At 43.7% G+C, this 20,047-nt stretch overlaps 1 protein-coding gene across 4 annotated transcripts in view; it reads left to right on the forward strand.

Annotated features, from left to right (window-relative positions):
- ZNF438 (zinc finger protein 438) overlaps positions 1 to 20,047 on the forward strand; it is a 147,220-nt gene that overhangs the window by 11,657 nt on the left and 115,516 nt on the right. The gene's annotated exons all lie outside the window — the stretch shown is intronic.

Below are 20,047 nucleotides of genomic sequence, written 5' to 3' on the forward strand. Positions count from 1 at the left end.
TCTTTCTGCCTGTGGCCTGTGCTCTGAACAGACTGAAAGGACAATAATACGGAGTATTGCAGGGTTAGAAAAAGCTGCTTCTGTATCCCAAACAGCGAGAGGTAAGATTCATTCTCAGGAGCCTCCTGTTAGATTTTCTTGGCCAGACAGTAGAAGCCAGTCCAGGCAAGAAACAAATTAAGGATTTACCTTCCCGCCTGAACCTGTCAGCTCATCTAGGTAAAGCCCCACTTTCAAAGTCTCGGTCTCCTGCATGGTGAGGGTTTAGTTCTTACTCATGGCACACTCGTGGCTCTGTTCCACGTCCTCTGTTGCTCCAAGCCAGAGGGACAGGCCTTTGGGGGACACTGCTGTTCTGTGGCAGAGGGAGAAGAGACGGCAGAATCAGGTGCTTGGAAGTGACCTGTGTTACTTTTGTTCATGTTTTATTGGCCAAAGTGAATCAAATGGTTGAGCCTGCAACCAGTCAGGCAGGAAGAACCAGCGGAAGAACCATCTCAGGTCACGTGGCCTGCCCGGCTGTCAGAGGGACGTGGTGGTATAACCTTCCTGTCGTGAGTCAGATGACCTCAACGTAGCTAACCTTAGATCGAGGGAGAGGAAAATGGATCTGCCATAGAAGACCGCACATCAAAGAGGAGGAATGACAGCTTCATATCTACGACCAGACCAAGTCTTTAGTTGTAGTTATTGTCACGTGGTCTTGACTGAAGGCAAACAGACCTGTTGAGCTTTTGAGAGGATTATATGGTTAAAGATCCCACAAGTTTGGCTTGCATAAGCCTGTGGTGGGTTTGACACTGACACCAAATGCAACCCTGGATCCCCCGGTTTGCACCAGGTCTTTGCTGCCTCTTTGGAGCACATACTTCCCCTATCCACTTCATGCGTGGCCAGAACAGATAATGGGGGGAAAATCTTCTAGAGGCAAAGCCAGGCTCCAGCAGACAAAGTGACAAGGGAGATTTCCCCCCACGTCCCCAAACAACGGGACTGAGTGTAACCAAGGGTCTGGCTTCCCTGGCTGGTAGCATGGGGATTCTTTGCCGTTCTTGTCCAGCCGCACTTCATCGTTGGTAAGAATATGTATTTGCCATTCTTCTCTTTTCAGAATGGAAGACTTAAATGGATTCATTCCTTCCACTGTATTTGGGTGGGAAGGTGGTAGAGAGGTGGTTACTGGTCTGTTAGTTTGTAGGTCACTGGACTGGGATGGAGCTGTGTCAATACCCGCGGAAGAGACCGTGCGTCGCCCAGAGATCGCAGGCTGTGAGCGGAATCCAGTAGCTGGATGGGACTTCAGGAGATGCCTGCTCCGGAGTGGGGGGAAGGGTGCGCTCCCACCTCTGATATTTAGTTCAGCCCAAAGCCCCTACGTAGAAACTTTATTTCTTAAGTTCCTTGTAGGCAGTTGAGGCCACACATCTTTAAGCTTTGGCCAGTAAACGGGCGTGGACGTGATCTGTGCAGTTTCTAAACCTTACCTGCAATCAGATCTGCTTGTCAGTCATGTTCTTTTTCCTCACCCCCGTGAACAAGGTGTTGATGAGCAGCTTCTTCCATACAGACCAGGACAGCATCCCCAGGGAGTGGTGGGACATGACAGAAGGAGCCTCAGTCTCTGGGCCTTCCTGGACTATTTGTCTGCCCCTGAACTATTGTATGTGAGAGAAATAAACCCCTCTTTTGTTTGAGCCACTGTACTTTTGGTTTTCTTACAGCAGACTGGCCTATTTGTTAGTTAATACAAATGGCAGTGGTGTAAACAGGAAACAAACATGGGAAGTTAATTTGAAATTGTTCTTAGTGATTTTTTTCCCAGTGGAAGCTTTTCATCTATATTTTCTTCCTATGAAAAGTTATTTTTCAAATTGTTTGGCAAAAAGTTTAGAAATAAACTTTTTTTACTTGGACATCACTCCTATTGTGAGTATGGTGTATTCCTTTTTATTTCATATGCATATGTTTTACATATTTATATAAAATTTCGTGTCCTGATATTTTCACATGATAATCATTTTCTTTGTTGCTTTAGAGGCCTTGTACTTGCACAGTTACTGTTACCAAACATCCAGTTTTACCACCTTGATGTGAAATGTAATTACTGTTGGCTGCTGTGGACTGAATTGGGTTCCCCCCAAATTCATGTTGAAGTCTTAACCCCAACTGACTGTACTGGAGATGGGGCTTGTGAGGGGGTGATTACGGTTACATGAGGCCGTCAGGGTGCATCCTGGTCCTGTAGAACTTAGAAGAAAGGGAAGAGACACCAGAGATCTCTCTCTGCCGTATGAGGAGGGGGCTGTCTGCAGCCCAGGAAGAGAGGTCTCACCAGAACCCAGCCAAGCTGGACTTCGGCCTCCAGAACCATAAGAAGGGAGGCCGTGGTGCTTGGTTACGGCAGCCCGAGCTGACCAAGCCAGAGCCCAGGCTTTTAACTGCAACACCACATACAGAGGCTTTTCTTAGATAGCAAAGCAGACAGCGAAGAAGTGTCCAAAAAAGTTGAATGCCAAGAAAGAATAATGTACCTGAAGCCAGGAGCGAGCCCTTTAAGACGGAGGATGGCCGTATTTAACTGACAGGTCTAATACATCCAGAATGAATCTTCAGCTCAGAAGTCACCTGTTTTTTGGAGAGAGCAGTTTTGTGTTTGCAGGCAGCATCCAGCTCTCAGAGGGTTGAGGCGTGGCTTGGGAGCAGGGAAGAGGAGCTGTGGAAATACTGAGTCTAGGCTGTCTTACAAGACACTTGGCTGTGAAGAGAAAGGGCCAAACAGGACGGTGGCAAGGGAGAGACATGACGTCTGGGGGAGTGTATCGTCCTGTTGGTTCATTTGTTTTATGATGGGAGAGATTTAAGCATTTCTGTGCAGTGAAGGGAAAGCCCAGTGAGAGAGGGAGATTAAAGATGCGGGGTGGGGGAGGAGAAAGGATGACATCAGATCCCTAAGGAGGTGGGCTGGATGGCTTGAGTTCCAGGGCTCTGGCTGGAGGTTAGCTTCGGGCAGGAAGAGGGACATCCTTCCTCCCGCTGGCCAGGAAGGAGATCAGAGTGGGCGTGTGGTTGTTGATCGGTGGGATGGAGGAAACTGAGGGAGCCTGAGCTAGTGACCTCTCTTTTGTTTCTGTGGAGGTGAGGTCATTTGCTGAGTGGAGGGGAGAGCAGGAAGCTTGAAGAAAGTGCTGGAAGCTTGGAATTCTTTCTGTGGGCTGGGAGAGGGGGACCGGATTGGAAACCTAAAAAAGACTGGTGGACTCCCTGATGGGAGACTGTGTGTTTGCAGGTCCGCAGGTGGCATGGGTGGGAACTTTTGTCACAGTGATCTCTGGATGGTTGGGGTGTGGGAGTGAAGAAGTAGATCCTTAGGTTGGTTCAGAGATGGACAGGCCGGCAAGAAAGTTGAGAGTGCAGGCAAGGTGAGGGCAAAGCTGGGTGATCAGATCCCAAGTTACAGTGGGCAAGAAGGAAAGCTCAGGGTGTAGTTGATGGATCAGGATAAAAAAAGGGGGGTTTGAGGAAAAGCTGGAGGCCTAAACATACTTAAGATCAAGTATGACTTATTCATTCACTCACTGAATAAACATTGAACACTTATCCTCCAGACACTGTTCTCGGTGGTGTGGCTACATTGGTCAAAACAGTGATCAGAACAAAGCCCCTGCCCTAGCGGGGAGGTAGGCAGCAAACAGATACATAATTGCAGATGGTAAGAAAATGGTAAAGAGGAAAATGAGGAAGGGTAAAGGGTTAGAGAGTGGTCATGGGAACCGGGAAGTGACCTCTGAGCAGACTTGAGTGTAGTCAGAACGGCAGAGCACTTGGGTCAGGAAGCATCCTGGTCAGAGCCCTGGCCAGTGAGGAGGGGAGAGGTGATGAAGGCGGGGGCCCGCGGTACATCTGGGCCACAAGGAGGATTTAGGATTTTATTCAGGTGTCATGGAGAAGACACCCATCCATCAGAGGAGGGGCTGTCTTACTTTCTGATGGTTCAAGTTGGCTGCCTTGTGGGGAATTGATTGGCTGTGGGAGGCAAGGAATCTGGGGAGCTAGAAGGGTGAGACTGTGGCCTGCAGGCAGCTTTTTGGAGTTTAAGATTTCGGCAGCTGAGTTCCTCTGGGTGAAGGCGCTCACCAGCTACGGTGAGCAGACAGACACACCCACTCCACAATAGGCATTCTTTTCGTGGATAAAGACCCGACCCTGACCCTGACCCTTGGCTTCTGCTACACCCTTTCCTGTTTTTGACTCTGCACCCCACCAGCTTCATTATTCATTCTCCCCTTTTGTCCTTACCTTGTCTTTCAGATCTGATGCGCATTGTTGTCTGCCTGGCCAAGACTTCCTCTAGTTTTAGGTTTTCAGATATTTGTGTTGCAGTCTGATTTTCAGTTTTCAGAAAACGTCCATGGAGGCATAGTGTTACCCAGTCCAAACTTGTTCTGCTCCTGCCACAATAGGCAGGAGCAGAACAATAAATCAGGAGATGAGCTGTTGGGGCGAGAAGAACGACTATTGGGAAAGCCAGCAGACCCAGAAGATGGGGGACTAATGTCCTAGAGAACCATCTTCCCCCAGTCAGAATTCAGGCTCCTTTTATACTAAAAAGGGGACGGGGAGTGGTTGGTTGGTGCAAACTTCTTGGTGTCACAATCCTTTGGTCTCGTTGATCTTTGTTCAGTCACTCCTTTGTCCTGCCCACGTGGGCCAGGTCATGCTGTCCCTGTAAACCTCCAACAAGACAAGCCTTATCCTCTATTCTTCAACTTTTTATCTCTCTATGAATAGGAAAGTGTTATCCCCTTAAAGATCAGAGCCTGGAGAATGGGCTGTCCTGTCTATTTCAAGCTCTAGGCCACGTTCTCTTACAGAAGGTGCAGAACCAGCACGACTGAGCACAGGCAACAAAACGCAGGGTTGGGGCCAAAGGATTAGATCCAGTATGGAGTCAGGATGGTTCCTCCCTAGGACACTAGCACGTGAGATGGGCGAAGTGCAGTGCTCTGCCCGCTAACTATTCTCTGACCCCTTAAAGCAACCGTGAGACAGCTGCAGGTAACGCCCAGCCTCCCAGCTCACAGTGTGGAAAGCCCTGCCTTGCACCACGATGCTGCCTTCGGCAGTGGGCCCTCCCTGGGGTCCTCTCGGGTCATGCTGTCCCAGCTTAGCTGTACCTTCTTAATCCTTAGGCACCTCCAGCCAAAGGGCAGCCTGGGAACCTTCGGTTACAAAGTGGCGTGCTAGAGGCGCTCAGAACCATGAGGCGGGCGTGGTGTAGCTTCCCCTGTGTTAGTTTTACTTGCTGGCTGTTATTTAATTTATTACACTTGCACAGTAAATTTGAATGTCATTCTAATTATAAGCCACAGGTTCTGTCTGTCCCACTCAGCAAATTTCTTATATTGACCCTACTTTAAAAATGTTAAATGTTTTTTATAACAAAAGAATGTAGATGCGTTATGGTTTAGATTAGAACATCTTTGGGAACTCTTTAAGGGAAACAACACAGGTCCCTCTGCTCTGCATTAGTAATTTTTTTTTTTTCCCATTGAAGTAGAGTCTGTTTACAATGTTCTGTTAGTTTCTGGTGCAGCATAGTGTTTCAATTATATATTCATATATATATGTATATATATATACCTTTTTATATTCTTTTTCATTATAGGTTATTACAAGATATGGCATATAGTTCCCTGTGCCTTGCAGTAGAACTTTGTTGTTTATTTATTTAATATGTAGTAGTTAGATAGACAAGGTTAGAACTACCTTTTTAAGTTGGTGAGTTTTTAATTCTTTATTTTCATTTTTATGTTTAATGGAGCTATTATAACATTTGTATTCAGCATGGCGTAGGAACTGGCCATGAAGCTTTAGATATTTCTGATTAAAGGTAAAAATAGGAATATTCCCCTCCTCTAGTCAAGTTTCATTTTGAGAAATGTCATTAAAGTAAGCACTGCTGCATTATAAAAAGGATTTATAAGAAGCGAGTGATGGCCTGTTAAGGCTAGTACTCAAAACAAGGTTATCCTAGGCCACAAAATAAGTTTGACACTTTGGATTAATTTTTTTAAAAAGATATCACTTACATTAAAGTCTGTAATGATTCTTCTGAATTGACAGTGGATCTTTAAGCATTAAGATAAAAAATTACTCTTTTGGATTATTTGCTATTAAGAAATTGATTCAGGGTCAGGGATTTTGCATAATACTGCCAAATTATAGGACTGATGAAAGAGGAGGGTAAAGCTCAGTGGCAGATTGCATGCTTAGCACACAGGAGTTCCTGGGTTCAATCCCCAGCACCTCCATTAAAATAAACAAACAAACTTAATCCCCTCCCTGCCCCGCGAAAAAACCACTGATGAGGACAAGAATTTGGTCGTGCTCACTAATGCGTCCTGAGCTAGGAGTCAAACACAGGCCTGCTACTTAACAGTCAGTGACTGTTTCTCGAGTGAATGAATGAACCTCCTCTGATGTAATTTGGGAATAATATTGTCTGGTTATAGATACAGGACGGCTTCAGGGTTGAACTGAGGGAAACTTCCTGGGTGTTCAGTCCCAATGTTGTTATCAATATGTGGCCTCTTTAAATTAAGAAAAACAGGAACACAGATGTAAACTTACTTTTGAGTCTACCAGTTGTCAAGTCTGTTTAAAGACATGACATGAAAATTCTATCTGTAAAGTGGGGATAGCAACACAGAATCTGTCTGTCTGGTGCAAGTAGCTGCACTCAGATGAGAGGAGATACCCAGAGTGGGAGAAAATCCACAAAAATTGTGTATCCGATGGTGTATTTGTCTCCAGAATTTATATAGAACTCTTAAAACTTAGTAATAAAAAGGACAAATAACCCAACTGAAAAATGGGCAAAGGATCTGAATAGACACTTCTCCAGAGAAGACTCATAAGTGGCTAATAAGCACATGGAAAGGTGCTCAGCGTCATCAGCCATTGGGTGTGCAAAACAAAACTACCAGAGAAGGCGCTCAGAGCCAGTGCTCGGCTGTGATCAAAGACAGGTCATGACGGGTGTTGATAAGGTGATAGGTGTGGAGAAATCGGAACCTTTGTGCATTGCTGGTGGAGATGTACGAGGGGGCAGCCACTTTGGAAAACAGCCCAGCAGCTCTTTAAATGGCTAAAACATGGAGTGACCGTGTGTTACCCAGGAATTCCATTCCTCGGTTTATACCCAAAAGAAATGAAAACATACGTTCACACAGACACTGGTGCATGAATGCTCACAGCAGCATTATTCCTCATAGTTAAAAAGTAGAAACAACCCAGAGGTCCATCAGTTGATGAGTGGAAAAACAAAATGTAGCATATCCACAGAATGGAATATTATTCAGCAAGAAAAAAGGAATAAAGTACTGACATATGCTGCAACATGGATAAATCTCAAAGCATTATTTATTGTCTGATTCCATTTATCTGAAATGTCCAGAATAGGCCAGAAAGTAGGTTCGTGGGCTGGGTGGGTTGGAGGCAGGGAGACGGAGTGACTGCTGATGGGGAGGGAGTTTCTTTTCAGGATGATGAAAATAGTCTAGAAGTGCTTGTGGAGATGGTTGCCTAACTCTGTGAATATACTAAAATCAATGCACTGTGAACTTCAAAAGGGTGAATTGTATGATAGGTGAGTTATATCTCAATAAAGCTGTTAAAAAAAGAATAAATGAGGTAACATGTGGGAATATGCTTTGAGCTATTTTGAGAAGATACGAATAATGTTGTGGTCTGACTGAAAGGCTTTTACACAGTAGCAGGATGACTTAGATATTTTTCCTTGCTTGCAGGCCTGTGGGTTTTCTGCCACGACTCCACTTTATAAGGCTATAACTCAGCGATATAAAATATTGAAAATGTTGAAGTGTAAAATGAAAACTGCTTGGCTTGCTATTTTTTTATTTAATAGGGTTTTCTGATTCGGTTAATTAGCAATAAGTAGAATGTGTCATTAAGGAATTAGATTTTAGAATCATAAAATTTTAGAGCTGGAAGAAATTTTAGAAGTCACGTCTCCTGGTCTCCCTCATATTGTGTTGTAAGTGAGAACACGGAGTCCTACAGAGGGTAACCAAGGTATCTTAGGTCACAGAGTTGAGTAAGCTCAGGAACTGAGTTCTTTGTGTTGACAGCTGTTGGTTTTAGCTCTATTGATGGTATTAGCGCTGATAATACCAATAGCAGCCACTTAAATGCATTCTGTACTAGTACCATATGTGTGTTATCTTGGTTAATCTGCCCAACAGTTTATGAAGATGTTTTGCTTTACTTGTGTATTAGTTTCCTGTTGCTGCTGTAACAAATGAACAAACACTTCATGGCTTGAAACAGCACACATTTATTATTTCACAGTTCTGGAAGTCAGAGTCCAAAATGGGTCTTCCTGAGTGTTGGAAAGGCTGAGTTCCTTTCTGGAGGCTTTGGGGAGGTAAGTTTTCTTGTCTTTTCCATCTTCAAGAGGCTGCTCACACCTTCTCAGCTCGTGGCCTCCTTCCATTTTTAAAGTCAGCAATGGCAGGTTGAGTCTTAAATGATGTTTCTCTGGTTCTGACTCCTCTGCATCCCTCTTCTCCCTTTGAGGACCCATCTCAATAATCCAGGATACTCTCCTTATCAGTTGATTAGCAACCTTAATTCCACTTGCAGTCTTAGTTCCTCTTTGTCATGTAACTGACCGCATTCACAGATCTCAGTGATTAGGATGCGGAGCTCCTTGGGGAGGTGTCATTATTCTGCTTCCCACAATCTGTTAATTAGATTAAGAGATTTAGGTTCAGAGAAGTTAGATAAATTGTCCAAATGTCGCAGCATTAGTAAATGAAAGAGCTAATATGTTAACCCAGGTCTTTCATGTTAACATGGTCTTGTCCACAAATGCCATTTGATCTTGGTCTGGAAGAGTAAGTAATTAGCAGTATTCAAGTAGTGAATAACTCTTTTTTATCAAAGTAAAATCACATTTACTTTAGTAGTCTCAAGAAATGGGCCATACTATTATGAAGCAATTAAAAGCATGATAGAAAATTATATTTATTAATGTGGGAAAATGTTTATGACACCTCAGATTTTAATTCATTAACTCCCTCCCCCATTTTTCTGTATTTATTAGTTCCCTCCTGTCATCAGTCCCTTCCTTATCCATCCTCCTCCTGCCCTGGTTCAAATGACTCTTCTGCAGATTCCCTCCCTCCCTCTGCACCTCTTTGATCTCGCCTGTCTGGCAAAAGCTCAGGGCTGGATGAGCCCGACTACCTGCCAGTTGGTTTTGCTTTAATGATATACTCAGCAGCCTCAGAATTGCTCAGCCGCCTTCCCCACGTGTCTCTTTTATCTCACTCCGCGCAGCGTGCCTCCTCCATTGTTTCCAGCCTCTTACCCACCGGCGGTACTTGACATCTTCGCCATCCTCCACGCAGTTGACCACAGTTGACCACGGCTTCCATTCAGGGACCCCCTCCTCTTGGCCTGTGTCACACCACCCTCTCCTGGCTCTCTTTTTCCCATCTTGACTGATCCTTTCAGTCTTCCATGTGAGTTCTTCCATCTCCAAGGTTGGTTCTGCCTGACTTCTGAGTGAGGAGTTCTGAAGGTTTAGCCTGGCCGTCCTGTGAGTGGCGGGATGGCGAGCAGCGTCTCTGACCTCCACCCACTAGATACCAGGAGCACCCCCTCTGTCCCCGGTGTGATAGCCAGAAATGTCTCCACACATTGCCCAGTGTCTCCTGGGGGCAAAATCACCCCCAGTTGAGAACCGCTTATCAAGCCTGAAGCTCTCGTCGGAGGATCTAAGGATAATGCACCTCTGGCAGCCCCACTTGAACGTCTCATCACACATTTAACATCACCAAAGTGGCTCTTGTTCTTTCTCCCCGATTCACTCCCCTGCAGCTTTCCTCCTCTCAGATGGTTTATAACCTCGCAGGGCGTTGGAGCTTTTATTCTGATGATCTGTTTTCTTAGGGAGCTCTCAGAGAGTTTGGGGCTAAGAAATGACAGGCTCTCACTTAGGTCAGCTTTTTGTTGAGAACAGACTAGAAGTTGGAAGGTTGAAGCAGGAAGACTAGCTAAGAAGCTACCGTGGTGACCTATGTGAAAAGGTTGACCAGGCTGGTAACAGAGGAGATGGCAAGAAGTGGTATCTTTTTTTTTTTTTAAGAGTTTTGCCCACCTTTTGTTTTATTTATTTATTTCAATTGAGGTATAGTTGATTTACAATGTTGTGTTAGTTTCTGGTGTACAGCAGAGTGATTCAGTTATACATATGTATTCTTTTTCATATTCTTTTTCATTATAGGTTATTATAAGATATTGAGTGTAGTTCCCTGTGCTGTACAGTAGGACCTTGTTGTTTATCTATTTTATATAGAGTAGTTTGTATTGTCCAATCCCAAACTTCTAACTCATTCCTCCCCACTTCCGCTTTGGTAACCATAAATTTGTTTTCTATGTCTGTGAATCACTCTCTGTTTTGTAAATAAGTTCATTTGTATCACTTATTTTTAGATTCTACATATAAGTGATCTCATACAATATTTGTCTTTCACTGACTTACTTCATTTAGTATGATAACCTCTAGGTCCATCCATGTTGCTGCAAACAGCAAAAATTCATTCTTTTTTATGGCTGAGCAGTATTCCATTGTATTAATATACCATCACTTCTTTATCCAATGTTGATGGACATTTATGTTGCTTCCAGGTTTTGGCTACTCAGAAATGGTATCTTTGGTTCATTCTTTAAATATAAACCTCCCTGAGAAGAAGAACGCATTGTGCCATCATAAGATCAGTCTCTAAGTGTGGTTTGTTTATCAGGTGTTTCCTAAGATCTTACAGGAAACAGTGTTGGTGGATCAGAGCTAGAAGAGACTAGCCAGAGCCAGGAACCTGTGGAGCTGTGACGTGAGCATGTGCAGGCCAGGGTGGCCAGTGACATGAGAGACCCCACAGGAGGAGCTGGCGGGACGCCCCATCCAGCCAGGCCCCGCACAGCCTCCCCGTGGGCCGGCCCTTCCGCTGTAACACAAGCACGAGGTCAGGCAGATAGGACAGCAGAAGTCCGGAGACTCGTCTGCACCAGACTCGGGAAGCAGGTCATTTGGGGCCGTAAGGCTCCTAGCTGCAGTGACGGAGTAGCTGCTGGCTTCTGGGAGGGAGACGGGCCGTTTTTGTGTAGGATGACCCTAAACGTTGTGGAACACTCGGGATCCCTGGTCCTCCACTGGTAGCCATGTGTGCTTCCTCATCGTGGCATCTGAAAGGTGCCCCTGCCCCCCAGCTTCCAAACTCCCAGGGGAGTCAGACATGTCCAGCTGCAAACCACTGCAGACTGAGCCCTTTTCTGAGTTTGAAAATTGCCTTCCATAACAAGAAGTCCAAGGCTGTGGCATTGGCAGGCCCTTGAAGAAAATGCAGATATTTGATTTCTAGTTTGGGGGACTTACAAAGTAGAGCAGTGAATATTGCAAGCAATACTTTAAAATTAGGTCCCTAAGATGTACCTTAAAATACTAGTTCTTAATTTTTTTCTAGAAGGTGTGGGTGTTTCAGGGCCATCTCTGAGGACAGTGCGCAGAACACCTGCTCCAGCTGCTCCCTTCCTGGCCTTGTCCCATGAGGGAATCGGGATGAGAGTGAGTGAGGAGTTGGGATGAAAGGGATTCCCTGGCTGTGTCTTAGCAAAGGGGTGGGAGAAGGGTTGGGAGAGGGAGGTTTAATGTCTCTCTGTGAATGTTTATGCACATCGTGCCTCCATCGGGTCTAGCTGATAGCAAGAGCTAAGTGTGTTTAAAATCACATTTTAGAAAGAGGAGTGGAAAATAGAGTGTAATATTCATCTGATTTGTGAAAGATTTGATAACTCAGAATTGGAGCAACGAAAAACTCACCAAAGATCATCCGTTTGAATATATCAGATTTAAGACTTACTCACAATGGAAAAATAGCAGAACAGACGGGGGAAGTGCTCCTCTCCAGTGTGACTGAGGGTTAATATCTGTAATACCTGAACAGTTCTCTCCAACTTAATGGGGAAAGAAATGTCAAGATTTAATGCATAAGAGGACAGAGAATTTTAGCAGATAATAAGTAATGCAGTTAGTACTAAAAATGGGTAATCAAAGAAATGCATTTACAGTCACCTTGAGTTACCCCTTCTATTCTCTCAGAAGTACTGGAAATTAAAATCACTCCCAGTTCTGGCGAGATTTTGAGGAATTGGGGCCATTTGCTCTTGTCTGTGTCTTGTGCTCCACCTCCTCCCAGCCGCTGCCTTCCCCCCACAGGACGTGTGATTTCTGACTCTCGTGCCGTGTCCATGCTGCATCCTTTGCCTCTTCCTCCTGAGTGCTCTCCCTCTGAGAGCAGCTGTCGGGTGGGAGCAGGCATCCCACCCAAGTCAGCGCTGCTGGGAGGCGCCTTCTGACTCACGCTCAGACTCCGCGCCAGGGCGGCCAAGTCCTGGGTGAGTGGGTCCAGGGGCTCCTGAGATCAGGGGTGGTCTTTGTGCCTCACAGCCCGGCATAGTCCTTGACAATAAATGTTGAGCTAAATTATTGGAATTGGGTGAGTGTTTTCATGGACTACAGTATGTCAAGGTGATGGAACAGCATGATCCCTGTAAGTGTAATTGTGAGTGTAATTTATGGCAAAAGTGTGCAGCTGCATACAAACTGGTATATTTAGTGTGATGTCAACTGCATTTGAAAAGTAATATGCAAAAAATGAAAATTTGAAGATTTTAAATTGTAGGTTAAATGACTTTTCTTTATTATATAAAGATAACTCTTTAATCTTTATGATACAATGTATAATTAAAAAAATCAACTGGCAGCCTGGACACCCTGGTGTCCCCATAAAAGGCTAAACTCTCTTCCTTGTGTCCAGTGATCTGGTGTGTCTCTCGGGAAACAGCTGGGCCTCCCTGGAGGGTTTGCTCCCGTGGATAGCTGATTTATGTGAATGTGAATTTGGTCTTCAGACATATTTGAACTTTTACTATGACTGGATGTATATGGTTTGAGAGATGTTTTCATTTTTTAAAAAGAATTTCTAAATGATCCATCTCATAGGCACATATGTGGTACCTTGTATTTTGTGGTTTATAAATGCACTCACGTGATCAATGACAAGTTCTGTAGTTTTGATGATGTCACGTGTGAAACGGCAATTGACTGAAAATTTTTTTGCGTATCTTCTGTCTGCCAGTGATTGAGATACAGAATGCCTTTAGGGAAATCCTGGTCTGGCAGGGAGAGTGGACGGCCATGCTCACCTAATGAACAGAATGCTGGGGGAAGTGGGCCTGGAGAAGCAGCTCTTTACCAAGGAGCCTGGGGAGATAAGACGACTCTTCCCCAGTGAGGTGGCTCTTGAACGGAACCTCAGAAGATGAGCAAGATTTTTGCCAAAAGGAAAAAAAAAAAGATGCATGAACCAAAAGGTGGAGGTGTGGAGGAATATGGTACTTTCAGAAGCCACTGAAAGACCTTAGAGAGGGATCAGATGTGTATTTGGAAAAGAAAACTGAGGTCAGGATGGAGAAGGTAGCGAGAAGACTTGAGAAGGGTGGTTCTCGATCTTTTTTGCTTTTAGTTTTGCATCCTTTCCCCCGTGACTTCTGTGATCATCCCTAGATTTTCCATTACAGCATAGAGAAGACACGCTTTATCGTGTGTGCATCTCCAGCCAGCCAACCATATGGTCTACCTCAAAATTCATAGCTGTACGGCTGAAGGTCGCTTCTGACATTCTGGACGAGAACCGCAAATGAGAGGTTCAACTGAGAGACCATCACAGGGCTCCAAGCAGGAGGTGGCTGAGCCAGGGCAGTGATTCCAGAAATGGATGGGAAGGAGTATACTGGGGCTGTTTTCCTGTGTGTAGAGTTAGTGACAGAGTTGATGTGTGAGGGCTAGGGAGAAAAAGGAATTACAGGTTAGTGTTTCTCAGACTTTAATGGGCATAGGAATTGCCCGGGGGTTTTGTTAAAAGGTAGAGCCTGAGCCAGCAGGCCTGGGGTCAGGCCAGAGATTCTGGGTTTCTAACAAGATTCCAGGAAGTGGGCAGCACGATTTGTCCACAGATCAGTCTTTGAGTAGGAAGGGTCAGGAAACTTGAGTGTAAGGTTCCAGGGACCAGATGGTGATGTCATTGTCTGCAGTGGGAAACACAGGAGAAGGAAGGTTGGAGGGAACCTGGGAGATGGAGTGAAGTCCTTGTGGCACATTCAGGTTGAAAATTAACAGACAGCTGGAAATTTGGATCCTTATACTCAAGAGAAAAGCAGGCCTAGAGTTACAAATTTGGGGATCAGCCCTTCATCAGTTACAGAAAGTAAAAGCCATGAGGACGAATGACGTTATCTGCAAGAAAGGGATGAAGGTGTTATTAGAAAATATACTTATTCCTGTTTGCTAGAGTTTTTTTTTTAATGGAGCTACTGGGGGTTGAACCCAGGACCTCGTGCATGTTAACTAAGCACACGCTCTACCACTGAGCTATGCCCTTCTCCCACCAGAATTTTAATGTTCCATTTAAGTTAGTTTATAAACCAGCAATGGAGAAGAAATTGGATAGGTGAGCTTCCTTCCTTGGACAGGAGAACAATCTGTAAGTGTAAATTCAGAACCAGAGACGTCTTCTTTGGAAAACTCCTTTATTCCTTAGTAATGAACATAGATCAGGTTACATATTCCATAGATTAAGTTTTTTAAAGGCCTTGAAGCACCTTCTTTTATGAAAGTTCATTTCATACAAACAAATATGTTTTAAACATCTTCAAAATGCCAGCCACTCTTCTGATCCCTGGGCTTAAAATAATAACAGATAAGATGTATCCCCACCGTGAAGGAGACTGTGAGGGAGACTGGCAAAGGAATACAATACAGTGTAGCAGGGACACACGGCTCAGTGTGGGGCCAAGGGACAGCCTTCCTGTGGAAGTGGAATTTCAGCTGAGACCAGAATGCGGAGTGAGGGTGACCAGGAAGACGGCCAGAAGCAAGGATTTAGAGAGGAGACAGCCCCACAAGTTGACAAGGGGCGATGTGACGGGCGCAGAGTGGGAGAGTGGAGATTAGTGAGGAATGAGGCTGGGGAGGTGGGCAGAGTCTGTGACAAGGCTTGGTCCCCTAGGATCTGGTAGTGGGTGAGGGAGAAAATGGTGTATTTTCCAAAGGAAAAGGTATTATTCACACAGTAGTCCTATGCATATGGTTTTATAAGACTTAGGGACTGGTGTAGTAGTGGAATGACTCCTAGTAACATTGTTTCTATAGGAAAAAGGTTTTGGGCTTCAAAATCTGACAATTGAACTTTTAAAAAATTTTTTTCACCATCTGGGGACTGCTTGGACAGGCACACAATCCTAGTGCTTTTTGTTATTTGTGCTCAAGTAATGCTTTCTCTGGTGTTTATCTCTGTGGCTGCCATGTGGATTTTTCACCCTCTGATAGGAATCAAAGGTATCATTCCACAGATCGAGTTGAAATTTTGTTTTCTTTTCTGGAACATACTTAGAAAGTATATGGAAATAAAAATAGAAATCTTTTTATAAATTGTTTGGTTTTCAGAGTGTTTGTTCTTTAAAGTTATGGATGCCTCTGTAAGCTGTGTTGTGTCGTGTTGTACACTATGGAAGTATGAAAAAAGTGAAACTGACATGGAAATTGTTATAAACAGAAAGTAGGAGACATTGGCGTGGTTTCAGTCTTGAAGTCAAATGGAATGCTGAACGTAAACAATACACGGATAAAGTATCTACCTTTTAAAAATACTTTAATGACTATGAGCTTAGCTTACATCATCATAATTATCAATCATTATCTTCATTACTAGTTTTTGTTATGAGAAATACTAGATTTTTTTTCAAAGCAGGGAAGAGCTGTTAAGGCCAGTCCCCTTATAAAGTAGGTACATACAAGCTTCATTTTGTTTAATAAGTGAAACTTCAGGCTAAAACTCCCTCAAATTTCCCATGTCTCCAGTAGGCAAAGTTCATTTCATCCACACCCATCTCAGCGAAAATGTGTCTGTCTGTTACCAGTTAGAACGCTTTTGGCTGGGAAATAACAGAAGATGTAGTTGTAAATAGCTTAAATAATAAGTAAATGTAATGATCTCATATAATTAGATATCTGGAAGCAAGATGGTTTTCTAGTTGATTCATGCAGCATCGAACTGGCGTCATGAGGCTCTTGGGATCTTTCTGCCGTTCTGTTCTGCCATCATGGATGAGTTAGCTTTTGTCCTCAACCTTGTCCCTTGTCTCAAGACGGCAGGCAATTTTAGCTCCAGGATTTTTATCCTCATAGCAAAGTACCCGAGACTATAAGAAAAGGTGTCTCTTGTCTTAGTTTGGACTGATAACAAAATATTATGTACTGGGCAACTTGCACAGCAAATGTTTTATTTCTCACAGTTCTAAAGTCTGGGAAGTCCAGGCTCAAGATGCCTGAAAATTTGATTCTTCTGAGCTTGCAGACGATGACCTTTTCCTGTTTCCTCACAGTGGAGAGAGAGAGCGAGCTCTAGTTGCTTTCTTATTTTATAAGGACACTAATCCATTATGGGACTCCATGCTCATAACCTTGACTAAGCCTGATTGCCTCCAAAGACCTCACCTCCAGACACCTTCACACTGTGATTAGGGCCTTAACATACGGGTTTTAGGGGAACACAAACATTGAGGCCATAGCATCTTTTATGTCTTTTTTTGAGAGTGAAAAAAACCTACCCAGAAGCCTTGCCTTCACTAGCCAAATTTACATCATGTATCCCATTTCTAAACCAGTCAGTGGCAAGGGGTATAGAAGTTGTGTGATTGGCTTTGGCTACTCCAGATTCGTGGCCCTCCAGCCCTCCTCCCAGGGGAAAACAAAAGTAGGATCCTGTTATCCAGCAGGAGAGTGGACTGGGAGGGCAGCCACTAGTGCCTGCCACCCCTCCCAGGCCAGCTCCTCTGCCTTGGCTCGCATCTTTTCTGCCACGTGGAGGACATTCTGTGAGTCATTTTTTTCTCATCTTTATTTTTCATCTGTCTTTTCTCTCTTCAAGCTTAATGAAAGGAGAGTCTCCATGTGCTGTTTCATTTCTTTTCCTCCAGTGTTTTCTTTAAATCTCCTGTAATCTGGATTCTGCACCTCTGGATAATAAACCTCCCCTTCAGTCATCATCCGTGCCCATCTGATTGCCTCATCCTTTGCAAGTATTGCTGGTAATGTTCAGCAAGACCAGTGGTTCTCCAGGTTTAGCACCAGAATCACTTGGAGGGTGATTAAAATACAGACCCCTGGGTTCCATCCCCACAGTTTCTAATTCAGTAAGTCTGAGCTGGGACCTGCAGAGCTGAGCTTCCTTAAACTCTCCAGGACATCTCATATTATTGTTTCTGCTAATTACTGCCTTCTTTCTGAGTTTCAAAACTTGAAATTACCTCTCAAACCCACACTTCCTGTTCCTCTTGTATTCTTTTTTTTTTTTTTAAATTAATGAATGGCAGGGTCCTTTTCCTCAAGTAAGAGGTCTGGAACTCACCATGATTCCTTATTTTCCCTTACCTCCATATGCAGTCCTTACTGTAAACATTCCTCAAGTGCATCCTTTCTTCTCCATCCCTGTTTCTGCTTTAGTTCAAGCCATTTCTTTTTACCCATGTTGCTGTAATGATCTCTAAAAGTGCTTGTCCTGTCTCCAATCTCATGCTTTCTCTTATTTATACTTCATACTGTTGCAGAGTGATTTTAAAAAAAATATGCAAGTCTCTAATCACATTATTCCTGTGCTCAAAATTCTTTGGCCTCCTACACCTTCCAGATACAATCCAGACCCGCTCCCACACAGGCCGAGGGCTGCGGAGTCGGGTGCCTGCCTGCCTGCCTGGTGTTGGTCTCTCGCTCCTCTCTCCCCAGCTTCAGTGCCGACGTGCCTCCCTCCTGAGTTCTCTTGGGCTTTGGAGGCTTTGCATATTTTCTCTTTGCCTGGAAGACTTCTCGTTCCCCCTCCACTGCTCAGCTTCCCAAACGGCTCAGGGATGCCTCTGCCAGCTCCCCGCTGCCCTGGTCCCTTTTCTGTCCCTGGGGATTAGGTGCTCCTTTTCTTTACAGCCATGGTGGTGTGTAAGTTGCATTCATTTAGTACTTAAACATCCAGCTCAATTCTGGAGCTTTCTTTGGCGTTTGTCCCCTCTAGCCTATAATTTCTTTCAGGGTAAAGATTATGCTTTTCATCTGTTTCCTCATATAGTGCCTAACATAACCATTAGTCAATGTTTGTCGAGTGATTGAATGTTAAGGACCATTTTCAGTGAGAGAAATTCGTCATAAAACCCAGTCTGAGGAACTTAGGACTGGGGGACAATTTGGAGGGTGACAAAAACACTGTAGACTTTAACAATTAGTTGGCTTTGTTCAAGATTCTGGTGGAATTCGTGGTTATTGGTGGATGTGACAGGCCAGGGATGGATGTTGTAGACATCACCTGAGTGACGTTCAAGCCAGGTTGCCATTTTCATTACCTTGAGAATTTGGATGAAATCTGGAAATAGGACTGCTGTTAAGAGCTCTTTGGCATGTTAAGAACTCTGTCCAGTAAGACAAGAATGTCTGATTCCAAACTTCTCTGATATATCTGTGTTTATATGTGTTATCACTGTAAAAACAAATGCACTCTGTCTTCATTATTTACAGATTCCATTTTGTGAATTCTCCCTATTCACAAAAATGTATTTGTAATCCCCACTTGGCACTTTTGTAGTCATTCAGGGACATTTGCCGTGTAAGAAAAAATCTGGATTGCCCAACATGCTTGTTCCCAGCTGAGTGTGTAAAGCAAGGCTTTCTTCTTTCAGCTCTCAAACTATAAATAAGTGTCCTTTTCATGGCGCCACTTTTCTTTGTTGTTGCATTTTTGTGCTTCATGTTGGTGATTTCACTGTTTATAGTGGCTCCCAGGCATCGTGTTGAAATGCTATGTGTTGTTCCTAAGTGTAAGAAGCCTGTGATGTGATGTAATTTACAGAGAAAATACGTGTTTCAAATAAGCTTTACTCAGGCATGAGTGAGTGCTGTTGACTGTGACTTCAATGTCAGTGACTCAATAATGTATATTAAATAAAGTGTCTTTATACAGAAACATGCATAACACAAAGTTATGTTTGATCACTTGATGAAAATGTAGCCAGAGGCTCACAGGAACCTAACTGTGTATTTCCCCTGTGAGCAATAGTTTGATATTTGCTAATTCAGTGTTTGTGGTGACTTTATGGAACTTAATTACTGTGAAAAATGAAAACTGACTGTAATTTTATCTTTGTTGTTGAACTTCCCAACTGAGTTTAAATCACAGCAATGTCAGATGTTTCATGTTCTATAGAATGAACTTCTAAAAGCTTTGCTTTGATCTGTGAATTGGATGAAAACAGTCAAACCATTATTGGAGGTAACTGATTTCTATTTGATGTATCTCCTGACCGTGATAAAAGCTGGCATCATTTAAGTGTGAAAAATTTCTTCTGCTAGTAGAGCCAACAGAATAACAGCTGTCACTTAACTTTGGCTATGTAAGCAAGATACTTTGTATCTTGAGCAAAATTAAAGACCAGTAATTTGATCTAAATGAAAAGTCATGCTTTATAGAATAAAATATAAAACATCTCCTTCTGCATTTCTTAAATTGGTATCTTTAAGCTAGTCATAGGGGCAGCAGCACTGACTGTTTCTTCCACCTCCACCCAAGACTGAAGGATGCAGCTTTCCCAGGCTCCTCCTGTCCCAGTGCACTTCCTTTTTCTGCCAGTGGTTTGTGTGCTGTCTTTGAGAATGAGGTGTCAGTTACAGCCCATCCAGAGATGTTACTGCTCAGGGTCTTTTCATATTTAACCATATGTTGAATTGACAGCTGGGTTCACTGCACATGTATCCCACACTGCTCAACGAAAACATAGCAGAGCCTGGAAGTAAATGCTCTGACTTATTATAATGCTATCATTAAAAAAAAAACTAAACTAAAAAATGGAAAATCCAGGACAAATA

Source organism: Vicugna pacos, chromosome 35, assembly GCF_048564905.1.
Source record: "Vicugna pacos chromosome 35, VicPac4, whole genome shotgun sequence".
In the NCBI taxonomy this organism is placed as follows: Eukaryota; Metazoa; Chordata; class Mammalia; order Artiodactyla; family Camelidae; genus Vicugna; species Vicugna pacos.